This window comes from Marmota marmota, unplaced genomic scaffold (assembly GCF_001458135.2).
Source record: "Marmota marmota marmota unplaced genomic scaffold, marMar, whole genome shotgun sequence".
Classification (NCBI taxonomy): Eukaryota; Metazoa; Chordata; class Mammalia; order Rodentia; family Sciuridae; genus Marmota; species Marmota marmota.
In genome coordinates, this window is record NW_026000078.1 from 4,726,556 (window position 1) to 4,734,580 (window position 8,025).

At 32.5% G+C, this 8,025-nt stretch overlaps 1 pseudogene; it reads right to left on the minus strand.

Annotated features, from left to right (window-relative positions):
• Positions 1-4,078: 4,078 nt before the first annotated feature.
• Positions 4,079-5,015, minus strand: LOC107156543 (annotated as a pseudogene).
• Positions 5,016-8,025: the final 3,010 nt, after the last annotated feature.

Here is an 8,025-nt window from a genome sequence, read left to right on the forward strand (position 1 = left end):
AGGTTTCTTTTATGCTGAGGTTTTATATTTATAATTAATAGTTATTAATTAGGAATGAATGTTAAATATTAACTGCTAATTTCCATTGAAATGACCAGGGTTGATTTTTTTCCTCTGCTATTGAAATATATATTGTGTATAATAGTAATTTCCATACTATCTTAATAACTTTTCTGTGGATCTACAATTGTTTAATTCTTTTACAAATTGTCCATTCACATTAAGAACAAGATGATTGTCTTACAGCTATGGTATCATTAAACAAAAGAATTGCCTTAATTAATATTTGTTTTATACAAATTAAAATGAAAACAAACAAACAAAAATATTTGTTTTATGATTGTTATATATCTTTGTCCCTGATAAGAAGATGCTAAGCTGTCTAGTCAAAGAATGATACTCACTGCCGTGAAAGGGCCTCAGAAAACTAGGTAATTATTCTTCACATCATTCTTTAAATTCAACCAGTCAGTGGATACGCCTTGGTGGTTATTACTTCAAAGATCATGTCAATAAATGCTTGATGCACCTCATGCCACTTTCCAACACAAAATTTGAAAATATTACAAACCACATTCTGAAGAAAGATGTCAACTCACTCTTATCTCTATATCCCTATAACTAACAAAACCTAGAACAAGGTTTTCCAAATACATAGGAAAATTCCAGAATGCATTGGTCAAATATTAGCAGACTTGGACAGCATAGCACTCCCTTTTTAAAGGGAGCTATATATTCAGCTTTTATCTTATGTATTCACTTATTTATGTTTTGAAATAATTTTTTCCTTTAATGTAAACCACCTGAAATTCTTAATTAGTAATGCAAGAAGGTATGTATTATCACTCTTTTTTTTTTCACTTGAGGCCACAAATTATCTTCTTTTTTTCAGCACCCTTTCTTCCTGAATGAAGTAGATTAGTGATTATTCCAAATACAAGTATTTGTCTCAATGTGGGAAAAACAGAACATTCCACTAGATTTTTTTTTTCAGGATTATTGCATTTATAAACATGTAATGTGGCCTTATTTAATATAATTCTTCTTTTAATTACAAATTCTGTGAACTCTGAGCTTTTAAAATTCCCCAACTCTGCGCCATGTTGACACCCAGCGAAACCTGTATCTTTAAAAATATCTCTATCTCTAAACCATGAGCTTCATAATTTTCAGAATTTGAACAATTTATATTACTCCACCAGCAGCACATGATTCTTTCAGCTAAATACCCTAAAAGTTTTAAATTATCAAAGTAAAGATCCTATATAAAATATGGGTTACTCTAATACAAACTCTTCATAAAAACTAATAGGAAAGAATTGAAAAAAATAAAAAGGATATGATTGCTATATATATTTAAGGACAACAGTATGTGAAGGTAAAATTTTATGACATTAAAGAAAATAATTTTGAAACTACAGGAAATCTCAATGGCATTATCCATTCAGTATTTTTGTCACAGATCTTTTATGTTTTCCCTTTCTAAACAAAACTCTAGTCTTAAGAGAATAATAACAATAGTTAATTGATAGTTACAGTTATTGTGTTAGGGTATCTAGTATGTGAGAACTTCAATAACCCAGAGACATCACTGATAATAAACAGAAGATACAATTTAAGAATATGTTATTCATTCAGAACATTTCCAGATTTGTTCTGGGTCTATGGAGATTTATTACATAAACATGTACAATTTTCTAACAATTTAATAGAAGCACAGCAATTTCTATATGCTAAGAGCAGTTACTGCATTTGCAGACAACAAGATTCAAAGGTAAATATTTCTGAAGCTATGAATACAAAAGCAAGTTTCAAAACACCAGTTTAAACAATCTTGCTGGCACTAACAATTATACTATGAACAGAACACCTTATGATAGAATTTTGCTATAAGAGTTAAATATTCAAAATGTAATGGTAACTTATGTGTAACTTGTGAGTGTGGCACTCAACAGGGAGATTGTTGAGGAATGCAAGGTCTGTCTAGAGCACCGACTTACTCTTTTATGCAAAACATGTTAATTGCAAGTATGATATAAAGAAGAAAATTACAATAATTACTCCCCTCCATGGATCTTATTTGTTATAAATGGGAAGAGGCAAAAACAAGTAAAATTATGAAAACATAGAGAAATATGTTGTAACTGCAATGGGGAAAAATCAGAAATGTAGTACAAAATATGAGGTGGGAGCTGCAATTTTAGATCAGGAAAGGAAAGGCTTCTCTGAGAAGGTAGAACTAGCATTAAGACCTCAAGAATACAGAGGATTAGCAATGTGAATATCCAAGGGGAGAATCTTTTATGGAGAGAAAATGCTTTAGAATACATAGCCCTGAGGCTTACCCAGGCATCACATGTTTGTATATGAAAATAAGCCACTGTGGCTACAGAAAATTGAGAAATAGAGAAAATGATAGTGTATCAGAATACACAGATTAAGGGACTCCCTGTTTAAAGCCTGATGTAATATTGGAGTACATTTCTAAGCATGAGAAAATATTGAAAGAAGTCTTATTGAATTAATGTAGATTATAATTAATAGTGACTTGAAACAAAATGGTAATGGGTTTGGAGAAAATTAAATAATGAGAATATTTTAAAGCTAGACTCTATCTAAACAATGGTATGATTTATTCAAGGTATGTTGTAAGGGTGAGGGTAGCTAGTGATGACTCAGAATTTCTTGACAAGCAGATGAATGAAGATGACCTTTAATGAAAGAAATGTACCAATTGCTACTTTGGGGAAGGTCAATTATGCATTGAGTAGAGAGCTTACATAGGTGGTTAGTTACATATGGAGTCTGGAGTTCAAAGAGAAGTGTTTGTATCCAGTTGTATAGTATCTTGAGATTATCAGGAGGGTATATTTTTATGTAAAATGGATGCTAATTAAGTTGCCAAATAAGCAGGGGCTGAAATAAGAGTGTGGCGGTTCTAGAGATTGAGTAATAATGTCATAGGCACAAAATAAGTCCAGATTCAAATTAATATCAGCATTCCACATATAAAAATGTGTGTGTTAGGGGAAACATGGAAGTTGGATTAGGAGTCAACATGGTTTAGGCTGAAAACAAAGTTATGACTTCATTACTTGCTTTTATAGTTTTCGCCAGTACAGAAAACAGCTCTCTGGGATTTTAGTTAATCTTATTTTCTTGGTATCCATAGTCATAAGTAGCAAATAATCCCAATTAGTTCTTTATTTTATATACCCTGATGCAAATTATTGTATCAGTATCTAAAGGAAAACACACTCTCTTTCACTCACACTCTCTCTCTCACACACACACACACACACAAAGAGGATTGCTCCCCATTAAAATACATTACATTCTTTAATTTTCATTTTGCTTTATCACTTTTGCTGTATGATTTCATTTCCTTATTGTATCCATGTTCTCTTTGGATAAGTCAATTGTGAGGCTCAATCTGTTTCTTTTAAAATATTTTTATCTGTATAACTATATCCACAGTCATATCCTTGTATATCTTTACATATTTTAAAGCTATCTCTATTTTTTATTTCAGCATATTTATGTTGTTGATGATGATGATGAGTGTAGTGCTTCCTTCTCTTTTGTTGCATGTATGCTTCCAGATTTCTGGAATGATGTCTTTTGTAGTTTTGAAAAAAAAAATCAACCTAATCTTTACAATATGTTTGCCATATTTTCACTTCTTTAACATTGGATGCTACTTATTCTTATATAAACGTTTGATCGTTTCTTTATTTTTCATTCACATCTTACATTTAATTAGCATCATGATCAGACTGTTACATTTAGCAATCAACAGTATGGGTACAAAAAAAAAAAGTTTCCATTAAAACCCATTGTTGGAATGATTACACTTTCCACAGATCAGAAACTAAAATAACCTGTTATACAATTAGCCACAAATACAACCTTGAGGGTTTTTTTGCCCACACACATGAGTAATGTCTAAACTATATCTTCTTGAAGCAGCTATTCCCTGCCATCACCTTCCTTGGCTAAGTTCACAAAGCTGTTGTAACCTGTAGCTTCCCTGTCATTCTGGCTGTCCTTTCCTGCTTAGCTTTGTTTCCTGCCAATATTAAAACCTTCTGCCACTACCATAGCTATTGCTGCTTCTGGAACCACCACAATTACCTTGGTTTTGTGATTTGGCAAAGTATTGTCCTCCACCATCATGAGGTACAGAGCTTCTGCCTCTTAAGTTTCCGACCTTCTTGGATCCAAAATCTGATGACTGATTGTTGTAATTGCCAAAATCATTGTAACTTCCTGTATCTCCAAAATTGCTTCTGTCATTACTGAATACATAGTAGCCATTCCCTCTGCCACCATATCCAGCACCACCACCATGGCTGCCACCAAAGCCACCACAACCACTGAAGTTTCCTCCATGATCAAAATTGTCATTTCCAACAAAACTACTTCCAGGACCACCACCCAAGTTTCCAGAACCACTTTGACCTCTTTGACTGGATGAAGCACTAGCCATTTCTTGATTTTATAAGATTTTCCCCACTTCACAGTGGCCATTCACCTGGTGTTTCTGAATGACATGGTCGTCAAAAGTTACGAAAGCAAAGCCCCTTTTCTTTCTGCTGCCTTGTTCAGTCATAATTTGTATAACTTCCATTTTCCTGTACTGTTCAAAATAATCTCATAGGTGATGTTCTTCAGTCACTTTTTTAATGCCACCAACAAAGATTTTTTCAGTTAAGTGGGCTCCTAGTCTTTGAGAATCTTCTCTTGAGACACCTCTCTTTGCTTCCACAACTGTTCCATCCACCTTCTGTGGTCTTGCATTCATGGCTTGCATCCACTTTCTCCAGAGTAGCATAAGTGACAAACCCAAAGCCTCTGGAGTGCTTGGTGTTTGAGTCTCTCATTACACAGTCTGTGGACATTTTCCATTGCTCAAAATGGCTTCTCAGATTCTTGTCAGTGGTTTCAAATCTCAGCCCCCAAATGAATAGCTTCCACAGCAGTTTGGGCTCTTTAGGGGACTCTGATTTAGACATGACAGCAGTAGAAAGAGAGACTTTAACAATGCTTTCTCAGTGGCATCCGCAGACAGAAAGCTTGATCCTTTCTTAGTTTCTATTTTCTTCACTCCTCTTCTATTCCTGTGTATACAGTTTTCTTTGAAAATATTTCCTTTGAGCAGTCTATAGATCATAAAACTGTTATTTATCTGGTTCTTTTTTGTGATATTTATTTATTTATTTATTTATATCAAGATTTTAGTCCTATACTTTCTATTGTTCTTATCATTAAAGTTAATCATTCTCAAGCCTAAAACCCAGTCCTGTATTTTATTGTTTTATTTGCAGTAAATAGTGTCTTTTGTAAAATTCTGTGTCTAATCTGAAGAACTACTTTTGAGTATCTTCTTAATTACAAGTTGTATTTTCAATTATTAGAACTTCGTAAATACTATGAAAACTAGAGTTTTGGGCATTCTATTTATTTATAATTAGATTAATGAATTCCCAAATTAATATGATAAAACTGCATCCAAATGTAGAGGAATAACTTTATAAAATATTTCATAGCAATTTAGGATACATAGGGCTGCTTTACAAAGTGGTCATTTAAGTGACTAAAAAGAAAAAGGATTATCTCATGCCATGCTAAAGCACTAACTTTAAAAATTCAGTTTTTTTTTAAATTTATAGTTTAGTCACACCATCTGTATGTTTTTAAATTTGTAAATTTGAGAATTTAATAACTTACTTCCATACCAGAGGGCTTTAGTTTGTTTTGGTGCTATTAATAATTATGTGTATAACACAACCAATTCCAAATACTTCATAAATTTCACAATAGAGCAAAACTATTATTATTTCCACAATACAGTGCTCCATATTTTTAAATTTTTTTTATTATTAGATTAAAAATAATTTTATGTTCAGCACTAAACATATATTCTGAATTCATAACAGTATTCAAAATATTGTCAGAATTTTCTCCCTTCTATAAAGATTTGTGTGGATCACATGAAATAAATTTTTAAAAAATCAACCATGGTATGTGGTTTATTTTTACTCAAATTCCAGATAAAACTGATGTAAAGTTGACATAATATATCTTTTCTTGAATTTCAAATTTTAATGAGTCAACACTTTAATAACTGGTGCTTTGTTTTTGTAAATACACAAGACTTAGAAAAAATATTTAAAATACTTTTTTATCTAAAAGATAAGATATGTTCACCTAGTTATCAGTATAGTTACCTCATACTTAAATAATATTTCTAGGCAGAGTATATTCTCATATAGTTATCAATTATATAAACTCATACTTAAATAATATTTCTGGGCAGAGTATTCTAAAATGAATTTTTTTTCAAAAAAGATATTTATATTTCTTGAAAAGATTTGCTTCAGTTTTTCAAGGCCATGCTGATGTTGTCATGATGAGTAGGAAAAAAATTTTAAAGTGAATTTTGAAATAATAAACAATAATTGTACACTCAAACCTGAACACATATTACTGTTTCCATTATAAGAGTTTTTAGACTATCACTTATATGCTATACTTAAGTTACATTTTCCACACATATTTTACCTAAGTTACAATTAACAACCATTTTTTTCCCACTGATTCAGCCATCTGATAATTTGGTGGCACCATGGCATGGACCATGTTATGATATCCTATTAAGCAAAATCACTTGTAAATTCAAAAACACCTCCAAATGTATGCTTTAAATAATTAAGAGTCCTGAGACCTGCATGGTGAGCTGGCTAAGGAGAAGTTCTCTGCATTTCCAGGAATGTTTTCATGTTACTATGGTAGGGAACCATCTTCAGAAAGATCTTATTGTCTGAGTTCACTTTTCTGGGGACAGAAATCACTACATTTTCCAGTCTCTGGAATCCAAAAGCATTGTCTTGGCATTACCTCAGCAAGTGGCTGTCTTTTGACAGGACACAAACTTTGACATCAATTGAGACTTTTAAACTCACTGAGAATTATGAGACGGGAAACATAGACTGCAACGTAGAAGGGAGTGGAGGGCATTTCTTTTTAAAATGTACAGCTCAGGAGACCTGCTACAGGGTCCAGGAAGTAAATTGTCACCTGTAATTTCATGTAGAACCCAAAGCTGAGGGCAGCTGTAGTGAGGGTGGCAGATCATACAGATCATGTTGTCCCTTGCTCCCAGCACAAATCTTTTAAGCTCTAGTACCTCTCCTCATTCTCTGAGGTCTCCAATGACATGCCTTAGCACTGGTATTTGCTCTGTCCTCTGAACAGAAAGCCTATTAAGCTCTGGAGTTAACCTCAACCTGTCAAGCTACCCATTCCATACTAGCTCATTCCATTGTCCAAAGTGGCTAAGACAAATTCCAAGTTTTCACTCATGTATTTCTCCCACTAGTCATTTGACAAACAAAACAACAGAAAAAGTTGGGAGGTGAATAACTCCCAGCCTTCACTCTGCATATGGATTCAGTCTAAGAAGATCCAGGCATCAGCTTTGATTAGAATAGTTTAAGATTTTTCACACTTGCTTCTTCATTAGAATACTTTGATAGGAAAAAAGACTTTTTGTTATACATACACATCACATATATGACAAATATATGCGCATCTATATGATAATACATATTTGGTGATATATAGGTCATATATATACATACAATTTTTTATCTTTTATAAAATTTTTCTTTCCTTTTCCCTTTTTTACTTTCACATTTTTTTTAAAAATAATATGTCATCTTATATAATATCCACCTTTATTTTGTTGTGATTGTTGTTAATGTTGTTGTTTATATTTTTTCATCTTTGGAGGTTTATATTTTTCTTTGTTTTATTTTTTCCTTCTTTTATCTCAAGTTTTGCAGGACTGGAGATTCATTTCAAGACTTCATGTATATCAGGCAGGAGTACTGTCACTGAAGTACACTCCTAGCCCCTCCAAGCTGATTTGTACCTAGTTCCAACCATGACCTAGTCTCATTAAAACCTTGAAGGATACCTCAACTTAAAGTATAGTAGGTACCAAAAAAAAAAAAAAAAAAA